A 25,566-nucleotide genomic window follows, 5' to 3' on the forward strand; every position below is an offset into this window, starting at 1 on the left:
AGGAAATGATTGTAGTTTTCATTTCAGAAGAGGGAGAAATATAGAAAAACATTTGTCAGGTTTCAAAAAGGGATACGTTAAGCAAGATAATAAAACAAATTCAATAGTAGTAGGTAGTACCTATTTTGGGCATTGTATATACTGTAAACGTATATCTAAGACCAAATCATTTACTTCTGTTAACACATCAAAAGTGTATATTTGCCATTTGATTACGTGTGCAACATAATGGGTAGTCTATATGGCAGTATGCAATGTGGCTCCTTCTATATAGGGCAAACATCTCTTAAATTTAAACAACATATTGCTTTACACATGAGTGACATAAATTGTCGACGGAACAGAAGTGCATTATTTAAACACATATTGGTAAACCCTACAGCACATTTTGTTTTTTTGGGCATAGATAAGGTGGTAGGTGACAACTTATCAATTATACAAAAACACAAAATTCTTATGAAAAAAGTTAATTTGGGAGCCCTATTTAAACCTGGGCTGAATGATCACTGGCAATTTACATTATAATTTTAGCAAAAAAAAAAATTAATTTGTGTATAAAATGCAACTTCTTTTACATAGGAATAAAGATGGTAAAAATCCATTTCATATGTTGTACTATGTATAAAAAAATGTTGCTTTACTAATTTCTTTTATGTGAAATTAGTGTTTTTATGGCATACAGTTTACTGTTGCTTTAAGTGAATGTGTATAAAAAAGGGGGAGGGCACTTCCAAATACATGCACTAATGACGTTAAGGCGAATCCTGGTTTGCTTGTGAGGAGACTTGGCCTGTCAGCCATTAAAGTTGGGCTATGCATCTATTCCTGCACTTTCTCCGTTTTTCTTCTAGTATGGTGCTTTTTGTGCTAGTTTTATCTTGAGTAGGGTTTATTGCTGGTAAACTGGATACATTATCACTGAGCACCATGTTTGATGTTTTTGTTAGTTTATATATATATATATATATATATATATATATATATATATATATATATATATATACCAACTCTGACATCACACTATAGCAGGGGGTATAATCCTTTCCCACTGTACAAACAATCTCATACAAGCACATCTATCAACTGTCTTGTTGATCATCTATGGTAAGCAAAATAATGATCAGCAAAAAGTGCATTTTTGATAAGTATGGGTGAACCTATACACACACACACACACACACACACACACACACACACACACACACACACACACACACACACACACATATACATGCATACATATGTATATTTGTAGCATCTACTCTGCATTGTTTTGTTTATTATAAGAATATGTATATACAAATGTTTGTATGTATCTATTCATACACATGCATATGCACATGCGCATACACACACACACACACACACACACACACAGACTCACACATGAATGCACGCATGTACACATGCACGCATGCATGCACACACGCACACACACGCACAAACATGCATATATAGAGAAAGAGATAATTAGGTATTGATATCTCTACGTAAAATATACTCAGGCAGCAGCATTCTTTATAAAAGTTCTCAGCTGTAGTAATATCTGCATTTTTATTTGTAATTTCATTACTATTATACGGCATTCATATTTGTGTAAAGTCTTTAAAAATAAGCATCGGAATAAGGCTGAAATTCAAGCTGAAGTCATAGATACAGCATACAGAATAAAGACATTATTTATGCTAATTATGAGTGCTGAAGGATCCCAAAGGTGTAATAAGTGCAGCCTGCATGATAAACCTATAGTGACCTCACAGTCAGCATGTATTAGTGGACATGGAGTGCAAGAGGAGACCCATGTGTTCTGGTAAGAAACTGTTCCTGGAAAGAAGATGGGTAAGCATGGCTGTGCTTAAGTTATAGTAAGACATATAAATGGAAGTGCTGGAGTAAACAGTATGCTAGTATTAGGAAAAATTGTTATATGCTTTTCCCGTAGTCTCTTCTATCAGATATCCTGCTTTCTAAGTAGCTTTTTCCTGTTTCTGTGAGATCCTGCTGCAGGAAACATCATCCAGGTAACCACATGGATATTTTCTCATGTTTTTTTTGGCCTAACATCTTCCCTAGGTTGTGAATGTGTGATGGAGTGACTCAGTTGTCATTCCCTGTATGAATGCACACTTCCACATGCCCAGAATGAAGTCTACCTCTACATGGCTTGCTGAGCTTCATGCTTGCAACAGGTCACTTTGGTTTCCTCCGAGGGGCATCATGTCATTTCATGACCTGAACTACTGCCTCAGGATGGGTCTGCCCATTCTTCCTTGCTGGATTCTGCTAGGCCGAGGAACCTGATTGAACCAGGGTTTTCTGTATCATAATTAGGACTTTATGGCGCTACAACATGGAAAACAATTAAGCTGTTAGGAATTCAATATTCAGTCTTCCAGTACAGATCCTGATTAATACAGCAGCAGAACATCATATGATCAAAGAGTTTCATAGAGGTAATACTTCCTGCCAATATCTTGGCTGGTAGGCATACTTGCAAACAAACATACTTACATTTGCAAAGTGATTTATTTGAATCTTGTATCTTTCTTCAGAATACCGGGCAGCTTGTTGCCTATAGTGCTTGAATTAAAATAAAAAAACAAGGTTTTAATAATTTATTCCTAGGATATTAATGATGTGTCGGAAACAGGGAGACAGAGGATTTTCAACTGCTGTTGTCAATTTATATCTGTTGTATAGTCTGCAAATCATTTGGGTAGATTAAATAAGTGAAAGCAGAAAGCCATCTAGTACTGTGATGTGAACTTCATTTCATAATTCTCTTCTTGTGCAAGGTAGTGCATATGCCATTGATTCTCTACTGTTCCTATGTTTTGTTTTTCTGCTTAATCAAAAATAAATAAGCAGTAATTAGATGAGCTTTGTCTACTTTTTCCATTCACAGTGGTAGATGTCAAGCTTTACTTTCAGCTGAGAAGAACGGAGATAAATTCAAATAGAACATCTTGTGGGTTGTTGACGATTATTGCAGGCTACTGAGTTATACGTTGCTCTTTCAAGGAAGCACTGGCCTTCCACTGATAGAGCATGGTTTTATTTTTTTGAATGACCTGTGAGAGATATAAGGGCAGTTATCATTCAAACCATGCCTGAGCAACCATTTATCTGGATGCTAATAAAGTACAGTGTTATTGCCAAATTAGCATATGTGCCTAGTAAATTTGTTTAGCAGTTTGTAGACAGCGACTTATTCTTTTAAACTTTAACTGGAAATAGGCTTCACCACCCACTTTTAAGGATGAAGTCACATATTAAAATGACATTTTGCTTCTTTGTGTTAAGGATTGAAATTCTGAGAGAACATTTTCCAAAAGCTGTATAAAAGAGTCGGTCTCCTTGTGGAATAAATATTCCCCAAATATTTAATATTGTAACGTGCCCTTATAATTTAATTTATCTTGTTTTGACTTTCAGGGACTAAACTACAGCTGGCTGAAGAGCAAATTCATTAATTTTGAGCTGTAAGTGTTTTGGTGATTTACTTTGCTTAATTCACAAAGGGACTTGGCATTCATTTGTCATACAGTTGCAGTCTGTATACATTTCAACAATTCTAGCAAAAGTGCTAAAAAATATTTCAGACAAAAATTCTGCTGTTTAAAATGAAAGAAACACTGTCTTTTTTTTTAATTTATTTGAGTTCATTATTTATCTTGACATAATTCCACATTTTCAGGTTTTACACTGATGGGAGTATCCATTTTTTTGTCATAAGATCAGTACCGATAAGTGTTTTTAATTTTCTCAGCTAATATAAGTTTCTCATGCTCTGTAGCATTCTTAAAACAGTTCATAATCTTATAGAGTAGACTACATTAGCAAGAATCAGTAGGATCTTTTAGCAGTTTATTTCTGTGCCCAGTACATAATATGTGCAGTAATATATATTAATTTACCAACCAAATGATGTATACAGCAGTAAATCATGTAGGACTCATCTAGACCACATTAAGAAAATTGCTTTGCACCTCATTCAGAGATTTTAGCTTTATCTACTGCACTATGGTACACCCTTTTTTAGCAATAAGTAACATTGTTAAAATACAAATTTCACATTCACCAGCATAAATTGAAAAACACCTTCTCACCATATAGGATGCATATTTTTATTGCCCAGAACTGTTATTATAATCCATTAGTACAACACTGGTATATAACTAACAGAATTCTTACTGTTGCATTACCAATTAAGTGTCAGTAAGTTAAAACTATAGAAAACTCCCAGAAAAGCTATTATGTTTCATAAACTAGGCTTAAAATCTACCTCAGATAATGTACTTTTATCTGTTATGCACACATTTGAATCAGTGGAACCATGTATGATAAACTCATGTAATCTTACAACATTAATAATGAACTCTGTAAATAAAACAAAAACTCAGTTTTTGCCTCCTGCATAATTTAATTTCAGTTATCAATATAGCTATCAAAAGATTTATTGTGATAGTAGCCTAGCAATTTGAAATAGTTTTAGTATTTTGTTAGATGCAAACCACTCATCCATTTTCATCAGTCAGTAGTTTAGTTTGAACCTGGCTTGTGTTGTTACTTTCTTCAAGCCAAGTATAACAAAGTCTAAGCATCAATAAGTCTCAAACCCTGCTCTTCAGCACCAGTAAAAGGATGAACATAGAATGCTGAGAATGATTTCCAAGTCTTTCCAGTAGTTCGACCCAGGAAGTTATTAATGAGCTCAGATACCTTGAAGTCTGGCTGGACCACTTTTTATCCTTTACAGGACACATACATGGCATTATTTTTATTTTATTTGAGTTTGTTAATCAGATTAGACCACTATTCCAAAAGGATCTTTTTCAAGCTCAGCCCAGGTATAACAAACAGTTAAACAACACTGGTAATGCAAAGCTTACAAGCATTAAAAAACAGAGAATGCAAAGTATAATTTGTAAATGTCAACAAACAGGGAACAATAGAGGTGCTGGAAGCTGATGAAGGCAAGAGGGGCACTCAGTAATATAAAAAGGCATTTATATATTTAGGTATCTAATGTTGTAATGGAAACAGATAACAGAATATGAAAAATGTGCATTCCTGTTAAAACAAGCAGAAATGACAGAAATACATTTTGAATTTTGCTAGATGAAAAAATACAAAATGTGCATTTTTTGAGAAACAAATGGCGAAGCCAAAGCATCCATATGGCTAAATAAGACTAATGCTGGTATTAGTAATGCATGGTCATTTCCCTCTAGTCATACAAAGTATTACAGCAAATTCTTCAGAATGCTGTTCTTTGACTTTCAGCTACAAAATGTACTTAGCTGATAGTTCTACCTATAATGGAATGTATACATCCTTATTTTCTTATAATGAGGTTTGCTGAATATGAATATAAACGTCTGGAGTATAAGTCCAGTTAAGAAAATGTTTTCTGTATTCACCAGATATAAACAAGATTTTCCTTTGGATATATTGGCAACTCAGTAAAGAAGTACTTTAGACCCTTATTGTACTCAGAGTACTATAAAGAAGTTCATCATAATACCCACAATGAAACAGAGTAGAAAGTAAAATCTTAGATTGTCAGTAAAGACACATGAACTAGTTACTTGGACCTGTCTTTGAAAAGCAACATCTCCAATGCCCTTTGAGATTGAAAAGCAACATCTCCAATGCCCTTTGATATTTATAGAACTTTCTGGTAATAACAGGGTGATCAGCTACAAAACACACTAATGTTTGCAGTTCTACCCTTACAGCGTCAAAGCACAACATACCTTTATATTTGACCCTTAGCTTTAGCTGCCTGGAAACATGGAATTGCATATTGTGAAATATAGAGACGTTTTGCTTCTGATGCACTGACATGTCAATAAAGTAGTATCTTAGGCCATTATTTTACTTTGAGTACTGAACAGGTTTACCACATAATCTATAATGAAAACACGGTATAATACAAAATGTCAGACCGTCAGTTAAAGGTGCATGAGTGCAAGCCAAAGGCTATATCTGTCTGAGACTTCATTACAAAACCTTCAGGTAATAACAGGGTATTCAACTACATGACACACTTAAGCCTACAATTCTAACCACATAGCTTCTAGCTGAAATTGATTTTACAATTGTAGCTGCCTGAAAGTGTGACATTGCAGCCCTAGCATGTTATCCCTAAAAATATTTATTTTCCAAAAAAGTATACAGTGTTTTTACATGTGAGATTCTGCAAGCTTAGTGGATACTGTATATATTTTGGACATTTATTTTAACCAGCATTTTGTGCAGAGGCTAAAAGCCTTCTAAAATGATGTTTTTACTAGATGTATATAAGAAGCTATATGCCAGATCTTTAAAGACAGTTTACAGTAACAAATGATTGAACTTCTAATAGGATACTTTGGTACAAAACACACACATACTGTCTGACTGGACTGTGTCCCTTCTGAGACGGTCAGATAGTACCTTTGACAGTGAAGGAATCACATAACTATAATGGTTGTACAGCTCTTTGACACCTACTGACAACTTCCAACAAACCATATTAATAATCCATCAAAAATTACTTTATAACATCTGTTTTCTGTTATTTATCAGCTTCCCTCAACACTTTTGTCCAGAGGTTAAACAGTCTTCAGGTGGAAAACTAAAAAAAGATAGTGCTAGAATGTGACAACAATAGCCCTCCGAAATATTACGTGTACCAACTGTATCCTTTATATATTAAAAAAAAAAATCACATTAAAAACAATTTAGACTTTTACTATGACACTTTGCTGCAATCCTTACACTCTCGCAGTGGAATGTACCCCTTTTGAGGGGCTGTGCTCCTTTCGACTGCGAATGAATCGTGTAAATATAATGGCTACATAGTTCTCTCACAGCACTCTCCCACAACAAACAATACTGATAACCAGTCAAAAGTAATCCTAAAACTGCTGTTCACTTTTCTAAAGCGCCTACCCTCAGCATGGTCCAAAGGTCAAATAACACCTAGGTAGACACTAACCACAGTCCCAGTTATTTTCAATAGGGGTAATATATAATTATTGACCATGGGATGGGTAAGGCCAATTAATAACCAAATGGGATAGATTATTTTGAACACAAAGAGGGAAATTGGCTAGGGTTAAAATGGTCTGCATGGGCAGCTCACTTAGTACTTACCTATAAACCTATGGTAAGATCCTAATTCTTTTGAGCAGAGATTAAATAGCACTCAGGTGGTAACTACGCTACTGCCTGACTGTGAGGACAAAAGCTGGATTTACTAGCTGCATACAAGAGGTCCATGTCATTTTCCTGCAGAGAGTTTATAATAAAAAGTTTAAAGACTTCTAATATGGTAGTTAGGTATAACACACGCATTGTCACAGTGGAATGTGTCCCTTCTGAAAGGGTACACTGCTTTTGACTATGAAGGAATCATATTAATATAACAGTCATACAGTTTTTTGATTGATACTGTCCCCCAACAAACCATATCAATAATCAATAAAAAGTGATCTTACAACAGCCATTTGCTTTCTTAGATCAGCTGCTCACAGTCCTTTTGTCCAGAGATCAAATAGCACCCAGGTAGATGCCAACCATAGTGCCAGACTGAGACAACAGAAATAATTTTGAAAAGCTGGATAAGAGGTCATATGTCAGTTTTGCAAAAAGCATATCTATAAGAAAATCAAGGTCTTATAATAAGGTTCTTTGGTACAAAACACACTTTCCCAGTGGAATGTCCACTTTCTAAGAGAGAGTAAACTACCTCTGAGTGTGAAGGGGTCACATAAATACATTTTATTTAATTATTTAAACTTTGTTGACCAGCTTAGTCTCACTATGTTAATGGCCTTTCTTTCCAGGAGAGACTGTGCCCCTTCTGATAGGGTACAGTAAATCTGATTGTGAAGGAGTTACAGAAATGTAATGGCTGTATTGCTCTTTAACAGATATTGTCCCTCAAACAAATCATATCAACAATGAATCAGAAATGATCTTGCAACTGTCACTTAATTTCATACACCACACACCCTTAGACAATTACATTCACATTCTGTATTCTTCCATCTCATTGAGAAAAGATCAAAAAAAAAATGTGCGTGGTCGCCAAGTGAATTACAAGTGAAACTTCTGTATTCAAGGACTGCAAGTGCTACCAACGAGCAGGATGGCAGACACTGAGATGCACTATTTAAGGTCCCAATCCATCAAGGTCCTTATTGGAAGCACCAGACATCAGTGCTTTTACCCTAAGAGATTGTATCCCACTTCAAAATGCCACCAGACCCGTCATGTGTATTTTTGTGTTTTTTTTAAGTATATGTGTATATGAGCCAGGAATATAACTACTGGGGGAAAACACACTGGTCAGTAAGTCTCCCTACGTATTTGCTTTCCTGTACAAATGTATGATAGTGGGATAGATAAGCAAGATTTTAAAGAATTCCTCTAAGACTATTAGATGTGGTAAGAAGCTTAGAAATGTGGAGTGACAAGTATATTAAGACTAAAATGACGTAGCAATAATTGAGATAATGAGATGACAAGTCGGGTATATTAATATTTAAGTGAAAGTGAACTTTATTGTCATTCAGACATCACACAACAGTGCAAACAGAAAGAAATTTCATTTCTCCAGACTCGGTATGCAAAAACCTTCACAAGAAGCATTACAACAGACATTACTATGTCACAGCAAACCATTACAGGCATGACACCCAAAACATTTTACAAATCTAAAACAGTACATTATCGCACAGAATTCCAACAGTTATCAGTGTTGCACAAGAGGGCTAGTTTTGCTTCAGTTGGTTTATTGCACCAAACTAGGGGAGATTAGCATTTGAGTTATTGCACAAACATGAGTGCTCATTAGCATAGATATTTGTTACACCTGAGCGCCATCATGCGTGTTGTTAGAGTTACGTAATCCGATGGCCTGTGGAAAGAAGTTCTTACTAAATCTGGCGGTTTTCTCCACATACTGCGGTAGTGCTTGCCAGATGATTGGAAGGAAACAGTCCACAGGCAGGGTGAGTAAAGTCCTTGACTATTCTAGTGGCTCTGCTGAGACATCGAGACATATATAGGCCCCGAATAGATGGAAGAGTGGACCTAATAATTTCCTCAGCCACTTTCCCCTCCCTTTGGAGAGGCTTCCAATCTGAAGCAGAGCAGTTTCCATACCATATCAAAAGACAAGATGCTTTGTATAGCGCTCCTGTAGAAGGTTGTAAAAACAGGAGGTGGAAGGTTCGCTCTTCTCATTCTTAGCAGAAAATGAAGATGCTGTTGCGCCTGCTTGACAATGGAATTTATGTTTATGGACCATGACAATTCCTCCGCAATATATACCCCTAAGAACTTGGTGCTCTTTACCCTCTCCACTGTTTCTCTGTGTATTGTGAGTAGAGAGTGGACTGCATGGTTCCTTTAGAAGTCAACAATTATCTCCTTAGTCTTGTTCACATTTAGCGTCAGGTTGTTGTTGTTGAACCACACAATCGGTTGGTTATCCTCCTCTAGGTAGGCTGTTTCACATTTCTGATGAGACCCACAACTGTTGTGTCTTCTGAAATTTAATTATGTGATTCGAACTGTACCTAGCGATGCAGTCATGGGTCAGCAAAGTAAACAGCAAGGGGCTCAAGACACAGCCCTGTGGTAACCCAGTGTTCATAGATGCTCTCCAAGGTGTTCTTGCCAATGCATACTGTCTGGGGTCTATCTATAAGGAAGTCTAGTATCCAATTGCACAGACGGGTGCTGATACCCACTTGAGGCAGTTTCTTTATTAGATTCGGGGGATGACTGTGTTGAAGGCAGAGCTGAAGTCTATGAATAGTATACACACATAGCAGTTTTTGTTTTCCAGGTGGGCCAGAGATAAATGATGTGCCAACTGAAACAGCATCTACCATGGAGCAGTTAGATTGGTATGCAAATTGGAGTGGAGCAAAAGTTGCAGGAAGTCTTGATGTTATATTTTTTTTATTTATTTTATTTATTTATTTTATATTTGTTGACCGGGTTTGTCCAACTGGGCTACAAATGCCCATTTTCAGCAGACTCCCGATGAGAAAAGCTCCAACAGAAAATAGTAATTTTACATATTAAATACATATAGAAATACGTTCATCGGTACCACAGATTGCTGCATTACAGTGCTACACATTACATTCATCAGTACCACACATTATTGCATTATAGTGTCATACATTAAACTGTGACAAGTGAAATATATAGAAATACATTATATAGTCATATATAATACATAATATAGTCCCTGACCAGCCTTTCAAAGCACTTCATTACAGTGGAGGTGAGAGCTATGGGGCAGTAGTCATTGCAGCTTGATGGTGCAGACTTCTTGGGAAATGCCATGATGGTTGTGTTTTTAAAACATTTGGGTACGATGGCCTGAATCAGAGGTGTTGATATCAGTGAGGATGTTTGTCAGTTCAATCAGCACAGTCCCTGGGTACCCAGCCCAGAATGGTGTCAGGTCAAGCCGCTTTCCTTGGGTTTGCCCTGCATAAGGTCCTCTGAACATCAGCTGGGTTGAGACAGAACACTTCATTGTCCTGGCTGAGGGAGACAAGCTACTGTGCTTTCCTCAAACCAGCTAATAATATATGTTGAGTTTGTTGTGAAATTCATTGCTATCATTTCACTGAGAAGATGAGGGCTTGTAGTCTGTTATGGATGGAATTCCTTGCCACATACGTCTGGAGTCTTTTAGGTTTGCGAAGTGACTCTGAATTTTCTGTCCATTGGCACATTTGGCATCTCTCACACCCCTATTTAGATTCACTCTAGCTAACCTAAAGATATCCTTATTTCCCAACTTAAAGGTGGCATTGTGAGATCTAAGAAGCTCATACACTCCACATGTAAGCCAGGGTTTCTGGTTGGCCCATATGGTGATGTCCTTAATGACTGTCACATCATCCATACACTTTTATATATCCCAACACAGGCTCTGTGTACTCGCCTCATTTATTAATTAATATATTAAGAGACCAAGTCAGATAATAAAGGCTTCAGTATTCAAAGGCTCCAAAGTTTGTAGTTTGCATATATGACTGACTCAAATGGATGGCTGTGGTGATGCAGAGGTTAGCGCTGTCACCTCACAGCAAGAGGCTGTCCAGTTCAATTCTCAGCTGGGTTGCCTTGTGTGCAGAGTCTGCATGTCCTCCCTGCTGTTACGTGGGTTTCCTATGGTTGGTCTGGTTTCCTCCTACATTCCGAAGACATGCAGTAGGTGGATTGGGCACTCTTAATTAGCCGTAAGTGAGTGTGTGCAAGTAAGTGGTACAAATTATCTACCATGGCAGGATTAGCCACTCTGCACTGTAAACCTTGGCTTGAGATGATTGCCACTGCTGAAGTGACACCCCAACCCAAAATGCTAAATTGGAAAAGGGGTTGAGGATGGATGGATATATGACTCATAAATGCATTAATTATTATATCAGGTTGCATATTTTAGCACAATTGCTGTCAACAAAATACAAAGTCTAAAACTGCACTGTCAATTAATTTTAAAACAAATGAACAGAATAAGATTACATCTAAGTACACCAAAAGTGCTTTTGTAGAATATTATTCTACACATGTACTCTGAGCACCATGTATGTATTTTATTACCAAGCCCACTCCAAGTTTAAATGGTCTGTGCTCAACAACGTTACGTCTATATCCTTCAGAGTGACAAAAGGTCAACTTTTAACCTTGATTCACTTCCTGAGTTGTTACCTTCAGGAACTGTACTGGGTTTAGACTATATGTATGTCTGTGGTTTCTACACCCTGCACCTATCAAAAACTGGATTAGTGGTCTTCAGCACAAGAGCAAAGCACCCAAGTTAAGGATATTTGAATGTTAATACCACTAATCAAAAAGTTAACAAAACGGTAACAGGAATTAGCAAGCAATTTTCCAAGTAAAGCGGATAACTGTAATGGACGTTATTTATTTATTTATTAATTACAGTTTGTTCACTGGCTAAGTGGAATGTCTACTGACCAATTTCAGCTATGACATGATCCCAAAGAGAATAAATTACATTAGGATCTTACTAATCAACTTTGTCATATAAATAATGCGTACATTGTAAAAAGTGCATAATAACATTAAAATGCAGCTAGGGTAGCATTATGACATCCAGTCAGTGAGCATTGACAGAAGACAAAAGAAAGGCAAAATACAATTATAGAAGCTAAGATATGCATAGTACCTAGTGCAAATACATACACATACATAAACTTGTATAGATTTTATGTACATATAAAATTGGGCACCTACAAAATACCAAATTATGAGGATGAGCAAAGTTTCTTAAATATATTATATTATATGTTATAATATAACATATTGTATTATATTATAACATATTGTTTTCTATTATAATAATATAACATTATATTATAACATTATAACATATTATATTATAATAATATAACATATTGTATTATATTATCTGCGATATGTGGTAACATGATTATAATCCATTACCTTTTACTTAAAGTATCAGTTATTTTAGCATATTGGAGCAAAACCGAGCCAAAGGCAGGGACATCCTCAAAAATCAGGGACAGTTGAGAGGTGCTGAACTCCAGCTCCCCTGGTGCCCAAAAATGAATAATGTGTCTTTCACAAATTGAATAAATGAATAAAGAAAAAGTATAGAATGCCAAATGTGCACCAAAATCTTAGTGTGCTGCTATTGAGTTTGAAGAACTGTGTTTAGGACATGCAGTACAACAAGCTACAAGGATCTGTTGCAAGGCAGCACCTGTGTGAGCACCTTATATTCACCTTTATGGCATGTACTGTACCAGAAGCATTATGTTAAATTTTTAGGCAAAAGGCTTAGTACATAGTTGGTCACAAATAGAGCCATAATCTTAATGGTTTTACAAACACACACACACACACACATATATATATATATATATATATATATATATATATATATATATATATATATATATATATATATATATATATATATATATATATATAAAATGTATCTGTATCACTTCACCTAAAGACCAATTCACCGAAACCCATTTCACTGAGACCAAATCACCTAAAGTTCATTTCACTGAAAGTTCCAAGTCAAAGGTATATGTTTTTTCCCCACTGTAGTGTGATCCTGGTGTTAGTATATATAGTTAGGGGGTGGGGGGGGCAGAGCCCCCCACATTGGGGGTGTGGGGGGTGTACACCCCCACTTATATTGGTTTTATGTTGTCTGGTTTTGTTTTACATTATTTGGTAAAAGCCAACTAGGTGGGGGGCTATGCCCCCCACACCCCCTAATATGGGGGGCTTCACCCCCCACACCTCCTATAACTATATATACTAACACCAGGATCGCACTACAGCGGTGAAAAGGACATATACATTTGACTTGCCTTACAATACTACTTGTCAGTGAAACGAGTTTCAGGTGAAATGAGTTTTAGGTAAAATGAACTTTAGGTGATTTGGTCTCAGTGAAATGAGTGTTAGTGAAATGGTCTTTAGGTGAAGTGATACAAATCCATCCAGCTGTATAAGTGCATGTGTGTGTATGCTAATAGTAGACCCCCGATAAAGATAGTTGTAAAAACGATGTATATGCTAAAGTAGTCAGTTCAGGAGGGATGGGAGTGAGTGATGGTTGTCAGCTTGCCTAATCTGGAGGAGTGGAGGGCTTCCCTATTAAATAAATGAAAAGTGGAAATATTGAAAAGCCAAATAAATGAAAAGGCCATTCCTCAAAATGAATATTATATATACCAACTCTGAGATTGCACTACAGTGAAGAAAGGGCAAAATTTCCAGCCTTCACTGTACCACAGTCTTACAATAGCGATATCAAGGAATGGCCTTTTCATTTATTTGGCCATTCAACATTTCCACTTTTCATTTATGTAATAGGGACCCAAGTGGAGGAGCTGACTTTAGCTGTCCTCTTGGGTGTCACCGAAAGGCAGCACTAGATGCTGCACCCAATAGTATGAGTCTACTGAGCTCAGATTGCTCCAGGTGCACTGCATACACTAGGGATTTTCTATGTGGCTACACATGTACTTCCCAGGACATGCAGGGAATGAATGAGCCAATAAGGCCCTCTGGTTAAGGAACGAATGAGTCATAAGTATCTCACTCTATATGGAGATGCTTGGCTCCTGGCCCAAGAAAGAGAGAAATTAATGGGGTCAATGGAGCACAGGAAATGGCGCTACCGGGCAAAGAGGTAATGGAAGGAAAAGAAGCATGTATCTGATACACTGTGATGACAGTTTATCTGTAGTATTGGTGTTGAGGCTCAAACTAAACACTTAAAAAGCATCCTACAATCCAGCACTTGCTCAGACCTAATAGCAAGCACTAATATACCCCGACACTTGATTGCCAAGCAGGGCAAGGCTCATTATTCACCTATCACCAACCAAGTGACTAAGCAGCTCACCCCTACTATTCAGGCATGACCAAAGGGCAATTTCAGGTATACGCTCTAGTCCAGCTGGTGAACCTGGGTATCCTGAGGCAATGTTACAACTGCCTCATTTACACAGACAACTCTCTCCTCCTACCACAAAACATTAACATATGCGAGAGATGCAATTATATAGCTAAACTGGAGGCTAAGCTCTCTCCACCCAAGACTGGAACAGGCAGTCATGAGGAGAAGGTTAACACTTGCACCACACCTCCAGCCTCACACAGACATACTAAACCAGCACTGGCAAAAAGTACACATAAATACACTAAATCATACTTGGAGGCTCTAATTAAAAACCTGCAAAAGCATCAGAGACCTCCAAAGCAGATACCCAAAAAACCTGCACCTCCCATCACAAACCAGACAACACATAAAACACACAATCAGTGTGATGCACAATCACAGCCCTTAAGGCGAAATAACATACCTAACACACTAGTAATAGACAACTCTATAGTCAGGCACACTGACGTCCCACTCACTAGGCTGGGCAAGGTGAAGCTTACTGTTAGCTGCCTGTCGGGAGCCAGACTCTGCCACATAACACAAGCACTCAGGTCACTCCAGAACAAGTACAAATATGACTCTGTCATTGTTCATGTTGGTGTGAATGACCTGAGATGTACCTCCCTGGACTTCATGAAAAGAGACATGGAAGAGCTCTCTGATCATATAGCCCAGGCAGGTATGACCCTGACCCTGAGTAGCATCCTGCCCTCACCAAGAATGATATTGCAGTATAAAGAAAAAAATTATCAATTTCAACAATTGGCTAAGCTTCTGGTGTCATTCAAAGGGGATCCAGTGTCTGTCAGCCTGGGATGACATGCTTGACAAGCCTCGTTGCTTTAAAAGAGACGAATTGCACCTGTAGGCTTTCGAATACTGGCCAAGGCTCTTGCTGCCCCCATAGTGCCTTTTTTAGGCAAGGCTCAAAAGTCAAACCCACCTCCGTAAACAGTACAAATAAAAAAATTAGGGTTATGCTACTCAACGCCAGGAGTTTAAATCTCAAAATACACATGCTCAAAGCACTCCTCAGTATGGAGAACGTCGACATCTTTGCAGTAACTGAAACCTGGCTCAAGGCTCCACAGAGCACCCCAGCACTACCGGGCTACAACTCATACCACATATTTCTGCCACAGAACATGGACGGAAACACAAAAGGAGAGGGTGTATCCATATTCATCAAGGATACCTACACCTCCAGGTTAGTGGTGCAGCATGATACCTCTGAGATCATCCATGTGCAACTAACATCGGGCAAATCTGCAATGCAAATTGTGACCTGCTACAGATCACCCTCCATGACCCAGCACCACTATTCCGCCTTTCTGGAGACACTGGAAAACATGAAGGTCCTACCGAGCACCCTGATATTGGGCAATTTCAATTACCCTACCATTAACTTGGAAAACTACTCAAGTACAAACTCCCAGGTCCAACGCTTCATGGAATTTATAAACTCAAATGCCCTGGATCAGCTGGTAAACTCCCATCCCAGAGGTGAAAACATATTGGACCTGGTCATCACCAACATGGACAACAGGTGTTCCGCACCAGAGGTCAACCCGTCACTGGTTATATCAGATCATAAACTAATCACTTTGGATGTCCACACCACACCACCACCCTCAACCAAGGAAATCACAGTGAAAAACTTTTCTATAGCAAACTTCACCTTACTTAAGGCAGAGGTGGTAAGTTGCACAGCCCTCATGCTAAAGGATAACAGTGTCCAAGATGCAGGAACCTTTACAAATGCACTCTATGAGCACCTACAAGGATTCATGGATTGTGACATCCATAGCAAAACCAAGACTCACTCCCTTAAGAGAAGGAAACCAGTCTGGTGGACCCCTGCCATAAACAGGCTATACAATAGAAGGAGGAAACTAGTTCAGAAAAAAAGCAAATCCTAAGAAGGAAAGACATCCCTGATCAGTATCAGTAAGAAACTAAGGTCCCTCATAAAATCATCCAAGGCTAACTTCAAAAGAAATATAGATAAGGATTTGAAAGATAACAACAAAGCCTTCTTTAGCTATGTCAAGAATCTAAGTGGCAACTCACAGATATGCTCTGAGCTAGTGCAAAATAGCACAAAATATACTGAACCTACTGATATTGCCAACATCCTAGCAGATAGATTCAGTGCAAACTTCATCCCCCTCTCAACCCCAAAAGGGCCCACAACAATACCGGAAAAGTATAGTGTCCCAGAAATCACAGACGCACAGGTGAAAACAGCCCTTTCAAAAGCCAAAAGCACAGCATCAATGGAGCCAGATGGTGTCCCAGGCTGTGTTTTGCACGAACTACAGAACAAACTAACCCCCCAGCTAAACACACTGTTCAACCTCAGCCTCTCCACAGGTTACGTGCCCATAGAATGGCTCACAGCAACGGTTATTCAGCTCCACAAAGGAGGACCCACAACTGGCCCTTGTAACTATCACCCATAAGCCTGACTAGCCTGGTATGCAAGGCTATGGAGCGCATCATCAAGGAACTCATTAACAAAGACATTGGAAACCTCCAAACACTTGACTCGACCCAGTTCAGCTTTGTTAAGGGCAGATCGTGCCTACTAAACCTGGTTGACTACTTCGAGACAGTTGCCAAGGTCATAGATGAGGGGAAGGTGGTTCACACAGCCTACCTTGACCTCGCCAAGGCTTTTGACACTATTCCCCACTCTGAAATTATAGAAAAACTCACCAGCTTGAACATAAACCCGTACATCATGAGATGGGTTACCAATTGGCTTACAGACAGAACTCACACGGTAAGAATAGCAGGCTCCAGGTCCGACTCTAAACAAGTCACAAGTGGTGTCCCACAAGGCTCGGTCCTGGGACCCCTACTGTTCGGCATATACTTCTCAGAAGGATAGGCAAACACAGGAGGACTATGGCTAACCAAGTTCGCAGATGACTGCAAACTGGGAGCCATAATTGACTCTCCGGCTGACATGAACAATCTCCAAAAGGGCCTTACTGAGATGGAAACCTGGTGTCAAAGTCATGGTCTCAAGTTAAATGCCAAAAAATGCATAGTCATCCCATTTGGGAAAAACAAAACACCCATGAATTAACACATAGGTGGCAGCCCCCTTAATATAGAAGAGGTAATAAGAGATCTGGGGACCCAGGTAGATAGTAATCTCTCCTTTGACAGTTATATTGCCAAAGTAGTTAGGAAATCCTTCTATGTAGCCCATCTAATTACTAAAGGGCTTGCATCTAGAAATAAAGAGGTTATAGTGCCCATTTACTCGTCACTCATCAGACCCATCATAGAGTACAATGCACATTTGGAATGTACCTCACAAGACACTTTCAACAGCTGGAAAGACCACAAAAGTACCTCACCAAGAGGATTACTGGCCTCAAACATATGTCCTATGCAGCCCGACTGGAAAAACTCTGGCTGTACTCAGTGGCATATCGCTTACTCAGAGGTGATCTCTGCTGACTTACAAAGCCATGTTCAACTCAGAATTGATGGACATGCTCCTCCTAAAGAAATCCAAGCCACTGTGAGCCACTCGCTGTAGTGAGCTAAACCTCACCACAAAAATAAATAGAACATGCTGAAGGGATAGATTCCTGTCACAGAGACTCCTCATGCTTTGTACAAAATTCCTAACTACATTAGGCAGAGCCCCTCACTAACACTCTTCAAGAGAAACCTTGATGAGTGGATGGGTAACAGAAAATACACCCCTGGGATTACTTCATTGGCTCTTCTTGACAGAGGCTCAGTTAATTAATCAATGGGGTGGCGAATGCTGACACACTCTGGCTAGGCTTATAAATGCCATCGGGCAGATAGCCTAGTATCTACCTATGAATCTATGAACCTATGATGAACATCCCTGATGCATTATCAGAGCTACTGAAATTCCCCTCGGCCATTCAAGTTCAAGCTACTGACTAAAAACTAAAGTAACAGCTCACACACAGGCACAAAGACAGACACACATGCACACATAAATATGACCTTCATTTACAGCCACGTTTATGACTGACTGTGGACCTCAGATGTTTGATTGTGATCAAATGAATGAATGAATAAATACATACATAAATAATGGTCACACAGGAATATATCTTCTCAGCTCATTGCTGTTGGAATATAAAACAGATCTTTTTGGAATCAGGGTAAAGCTGCACTGAGAGCAACTCTTGAAATTTGGCCCAAGGCAGTTGATCATGACATTTGTTCTTCTAGGGGGTTAGTTTAACAACGTTATGTTATTATGTAGAAAAGACAGTCAGTTTAGCTGAGCATTTTTATGAGCAAATGTATGCAATGGTTTACTATTAATATATCGAAACTCAAAAAAATAAATAAATAAACTGTACTTAACAGCGAACTAATTAGCTGAAAGTACGCATTACCTAACAGTCCTAATGTTGAAAATCAGCTGTTAATGCTGAGAATGTCGAACACGACATTTTACGACACTACCAGCAATGTCACCCTTGCCATAACTCCCTAACAACTACACATAACATCCTGTTTATGCAGGGGGGCAAGACCACCTGCACACCCCATAACTATATATTCCAACTCCAAGATCGCACTATAGTGAGAAAAGGGATGTATTTCCCTAACCATGCTGTACCGTGATCCCTGTACATCCCTTTAAACGTTCATATTTGCAAATGCACAGTACATTCGCAAAAATAATGTTCACTCATTTAGCTTGCACACATATGAACTATTCAAACATCTGTTGTTCGAATAATTCATAGGTGTGCAATGCTACATTGACATTTTAATAGTAAACCATATGCAATATGAATGAAAAATGTTACTAATGTTCTTACTAAGCATAGTTTGACTTGTAAATTTTTTATAAATTTATTTTCCTTGTCATAGAACAACGTTTTATGGATACACAGGGTGGCAAATATGTTAGAACAAAGGAAATTATTTGAGGAGATTAACTTAGCAGCATTTTTCCCACCAGATTTAAATTATTCTGTCTGTTAAAGAAGCATTTTAGCAATGGAAGATTTGAAGAGCCTCTGATTGGTGATCTGGGATCATGAGATGTTTGTTTTTTGTATTTTAAATGGTGGCAGAAATTAGATTTTTCTGATGAATTTTGTTAGTTGAATAATGAAAGAGCTAACAGTTTGGTTTGTGTTTTTGGTGTTTGCATATGTCACCTTGTGGTGTAGTGTTTTTTTAAGTGTAAGACAATAATTATGTAATACTCTGAAGCTGAGGGAAGAGAGAATAATGCCGTCATGAGCAGGAACCAGAAGCTGAGTTGCTTTAAAAGAAGCAGTAATATTCAGTCCAATGGCCTGGCAGATGAATGAGTACATCCTGTTCATCTTTTTAAAAGTAATTTGAATTAATTCAGTGCTGTAGCTTAAGTAACGGGAAGGGCATACTTCCTATATATAGGAAGGACATACCCCAGCCTGAATATAAGTATACACATATATATATATATATATATATATATACATACATATATATATATATATATATATATATATATACATATATATATATATATATATATATATATATATATATTGTCAGGGCTTTGTGAGATTCAGAAGACAAGTGATTGAACACTGCATATCATATTTTTAGCTTGGAACTTTATCATGGTTTTGGTTTGAGCTTTAAAAGTTATACTTATGCACATGCGAAGGCCTATACACTTATATTACTGAACTAGTTTTATTATGTTGCTTAAGTCTTTGATGTTAGGTAATGTACAGTACCTATTGTTTGATTTGCTTCAAAGACCATTAACACAATTTTAGTGATGTTAAGTTTAAGTCTAATTTGGATACACGTTGACATATTAAGTTAAAATTGGCTTGGAGTACTTTCCAATGTCTAGGCTTGTAGGTTTGGAATAGTGCTTCCATCATGAAATGTCTTACACCAAAAGTTTGAGCATCAGAAATGCTGAAACCTAATGCCTGATATACAGAAGGCAAAAAACTTAACTGCAAGTGTTTTTTTTTTTTGCAAGGGGAAATGCCTTCTCCACCCTCCCATATGTGTGACAAGCTCCCCTCCTAGACTTATATATACCAACTTTATGTTCACACCAAATTGATGAAGGAAAAATCACCCAAAAAAGGGAATCATTGCTTGTGCATACTTGGGAATTTCACTGACAATTTCTTATGGATAACAGTTCTCACTCTACTCCTCACCATCTCATGCCTTGAGCAACTGATGTTCAAGTTATTATACTTGATTTACATATAGAACACTCTAGAACAGTCAAGTAAAATGTTACCGTCAACATAACAGTCTAAGAAAAAAATAATAATAAATAATATTTACCTACACCAAAACAGTTTTAATGAGATAAACATTCATGTACAAAACTTGATAAAACATTCTGTATCGTACTAAAAATAGACATGAGTGCTAATAATGTGAAATTCATCCTATGTCCACCATGATTTAGTGAGACTAGATGACTGCTTGTTGTAAACAGCTGAAACTGTAAACTGTTTACAACTCAAACAAACTAAACACATCAGATCTAAAACACATAACAATGCTGTACCTTCATACACATACATGCATATAGACAGACTCTGAAATCTCACTTACTCAGACAAAGAGCGTGCACTTTAAATTGTATTTTTCATTCTGCTCTTTCTCTGAGATTTTTGCAGTGCAAATCAGTAACAATATTACAAACATTAAGCAGAGCAAATGCCACACAGGTAAAACTGACTAGGTAAACACATCCTGAGCAAGAGACATACAGGCAAACATACATGGGCAGTTGTTCTATGAGAAACTGAACTGAAACATGATCTGTGGTCTTACTTGTAGCTTGGCTTGAACCTCTCTCAATTTCACCAATTTAACAATGCTTACATGGGAACACAGGAACACCACAAGCTGCCTGCAGATATAGACAGAGGAGAACAGACCAGCTCAAGCTGCTACTACAAGGAATGTGTGTAGCATCGCAGAGAGATGAAAGAAGACATAGGCAGTATGCGCATCATCATAAGACAGACATGCATTTTTGGTCACTGTAAATGCATTGAGCTCAATATTAATCAAAATCTTTTAATGTGTGAAGCAGGAGCGGCCTTAAGTCAACTGGTGCCCTAGGCAAAAGGGCACCATGGCACCCCCCACCACACCACCCAGTGCCCCCATCCTGGTCTACCTGCACCAAATAAATACTGGAAAAGTGCCCCTACTAAAGCAGCACCCTAGGCGGCTGCCTAGTTGGTCTATGCCTAAGGCCGGCTATGTGTGAAGGTGCACTACACTTCTGTCTTAGCATATTTTCATTTGCATATAAGCATTCATTCTTGGCTAGCCAGAAATTCTACCTAAACCCTAAAGTCACTTTTAAAGACAAGAAAATTAGGTAATTGAAATTTAGTGTCTATAGTATAAATGCAGCAGCCACGAGAATGAACAAAAATATGTCTGCTACAATTTCAAGTCCTGCATTCACTTTACATTTCTACCTTCAGCTGGCTCACCTCTTGCTAGGGCAACATTTAGTTTACAAAGTGGAAGGAACTAATCTGACTGTAATAAACTGAACATACCTCGGAGTTTATTGCATTTAAGGTTTTGGTTATCTTTCTCTGATTTAGATGACAAGATATAGACACACTGATGAGCAATTACTTTAAAATAGACCAGGATAAATGTTATATCATTTGCCTGACACCCCTCAAAACTGAACATTAAGTGTCATAAAACAGTGCAATCCCTTCAGCAGAAAACGCTAGAAACTGGGCTTGCTATCTTTGTAATTAATACCATTCTCCATGCTTTATGCTACATTGTGTTCTTGCTTCCGTGTTACCTGTTTTACTGGAGAATGTGAAGAGAAAGTTATTGACATGGTGTACAATTGTGATATTTCAGTATTACATTACCTTCAGAATAAACTGCTTCTGAAATTGAACTTCAGAAAATGTTCAGTAAGAAAACAATATTTTGATGCTATACAGTGATGCTTTACAGAAAGTGCAACACTCCAAAAAAGCGAATCTGTTCTACAAAAATGAATTATCCATGGCGATAAGCATTAACACGTTTAACTATATGGGAGTGAAAAGCTCCTGTAATGGTTTGTTTTTCAGCCACAGACCACATCTGGTAATTGGTTATAGTATGACTTGCCGTCTGCTATACACTTTGATGTTTTGTTATGAACTACTGAGAATTACTGCCTGTGTCTGAAGCGGTTTCAAAAAATAATCTGCTGCGGCTGGATTAATTATTTCTAATAGGTTCTGACAGGCCTTTTCAGAGTTCTTTGAATGGAATTGCAATTTAATATTCAGATCTGTTTTTGTCAGTTTCAGGGTCTTTCCACACAGAGCCTAAAACAGAGAAACTAAACTGATAGTTAAAATGACAGAGCTCAGTATCTTAGGACAGCATATGTTAATAGTAGTGACTTAAAAAAAAGTGCCCAAAAAAGCCTGTACTGGTGATATAGAAGAATGAAACCACGGGTTATCTGGGCCATAATTAAGTCCATATACCTGCTCAGGCACATGATAGCACAGGCAAGCTAAGATGGGTGCAACTACCTTGGTGGAAGGTAGCATGAACAGTGGTTCTCTAAAGCTCTGGTAAAGGTTAGAGATCAGACAGAATGCTACACAGGGAAAAAATATATAGGACAAAGGGGCAGAAACATTCTAAGTCCCAAGGTAGGATACATGCATATGCCTATACATACACGTTCCTTTAGTTGAATGTTATTTCATTGATAAGGAAAGAAAGATGGTATGTGTTATCAAAAAAACATCTGATCACACACACTGGATTTGGAAATGTGCAACAGTTAACAGTACAGTGAGGATCAAAACCAAAAACTTTCCATTTTCCTCACTCTAGTGTGATCTCAGAGTTGACAAATTGACATATATAGTTAACAGATGGTGCAGTGGGCATTTTTTTCAATTTTCTGGTGGTCATTTGTGGTCCATCACTTGCCATTTAATGATTTGATTTTTTTGACATATGAACATATCAACATATTTTCCTATATATACATACATACATACATACATACATACAAACACACACACAGAAACAGGGTGTAATTCTTTACTTCAAGTACCATTTTTGATGAATGGTATTCTGTCAAACGTGCTTTAAGATTATATAGAATGGGGAAAGGGAGATTGTTCTTTTCCCCATATTGTGCGATCTCAGAGCTGGTATACATAATGTGCAATGGATGATAGTTTGTTAGACCCTATATATATATATATATATATATATATATATATATATATATACATATATATATATATATATATATATATATATATATATATATATATATATATATATATATATATATATATATATATATATGCTCTTTTTCAGCCTTTCAGGTGCTTTACGTGCGAGATCATGGAAGAGCAGGGCTTAGACATTTGCCCTTACCCTGCTGCTGTGCAGTCTTGGAGTTGGTGTATTTAATATGGTGGGACTGTAGGGGACACAGCCCTCCAAAGGACTGGTACATGGGCTTGCCTCCTGTGAAATATTGCTCTTTACTCTTTTGTCCTATTCAGTCTTTGGAGATGTGATCTAAAAAGATAATTTTTTTCAGTATTTTATCCATTCATTAAATGATGAGACAATCATACATATAAATATAGATATATACACATACATACTGGTAGATAGATAAGATATGTGGTTGCAGTGTGTTTGGTCATACACTCATTATATTTATATTTAGATAGATAGATTTTTTTTCTTCTAACAGGAGGGCTCCAACTAAAAGATATGATAAAACACAGCTTGTATACTGTATAGATGCTGTGTGCTTTCCTGCAGTCTTGACACATCCAACAGCTACACTTTTGGTGCATCGCCACATCACCGTCTGTTCATGTATACTGTGATTGCATCATCAAATCTATTACAGTTCTTCTAAGCCTAGCATTTATATGCTGCTCATTAAAACCTAAAGCAAATGTTACAGACTAAATGCACAAAACAAACGCACCGATACCGATACACCAAAACATTTTGACCCATTTAACACAGCCCCTGAACTCAGACTTACAGTTAGTTTAACAAAAGAAAAAATATATAAAAAAAGGAATATTATGAAACATGGACAAGACTTCCTATCAATTACAATATATAAAAAAATTAAACATTATACACTGCACACACAAAAATCTCTACAATGAACATCAAGAGCAGCACTGCTTATCAAAATGAAGTATCGTTAGCTGCTCTTGCGGGTCATTTTTTAAGTGGAGCCACTTTCCCTTTTTGTACTCAAAATATTCCATTTGGTTATAGATTGTCCTTGCCCATCCCATGGTTGATAATTACATACTACCACTAATGGTAATAACTGGGATAATACCACAGATAATTCAAAATCAAAATCAAATGCTAACAAGGAACAACTGGAAATGGCATTACCATCAACAGTGAACAGATCCTAATGCTCTAAACTAAATAAAAATAAACTGAAAATAAAACTTGGTTATAAGCTCTGCTATAAAATGAACCTATCCTTATAATCCTTCCCAGGAATACTAATTTACATTAAAGGGAACTAACTAAAGTGACACTATAAAAAGTCTCAAATGTACCTTAGAAGCTACAGTACAAAACCACACTTGATGCAAACCATTTTTAAAATGCCATGTAAACTTGGAAAACCTTATTGAGTAGAAATTTAGACAATGTACCCAAACAAAGGCAACTGAAAACAATTCCCTAGCATACAAAATACTAATTATTAACAAGCAGAACATGCAGAGTCTGTTTTGTGTGATAAATGAAATGCCTTGTACTGTAAGATTAAGGAACTGATTTCATGACTTGCAACAGACCACAAAACTATGGTACAATATATGTGTACCACACCCCAGGCTTCACATATCTAACTGCTTATATATACAAGCATACAAAAGAATCTATACATATAACCATGTATGCGTGATGTCACATATATGTATATGCAATTGCATGTGTGTGCATGTGTCTGCATGCATGTCCATTTAACAATATTATGCTATTTTAATGCTGAAAAAATAAAAACGCTTGCTACTTTCTGTTGA

General features: G+C 37.4%; 1 protein-coding gene across 1 annotated transcript in view; it reads right to left on the bottom strand.

The window, feature by feature from the left end:
- The window catches only part of LOC122791490 (glutamic acid-rich protein-like), a 2,133,503-nt gene that overhangs the window by 1,903,603 nt on the left and 204,334 nt on the right, over window positions 1-25,566 (bottom strand). The gene's annotated exons all lie outside the window — the stretch shown is intronic.

Source organism: Protopterus annectens, chromosome 17.part0 (assembly GCF_019279795.1).
Source record: "Protopterus annectens isolate FY-2018-M chromosome 17.part0, PAN1.0, whole genome shotgun sequence".
Taxonomy (NCBI): Eukaryota; Metazoa; Chordata; order Ceratodontiformes; family Protopteridae; genus Protopterus; species Protopterus annectens.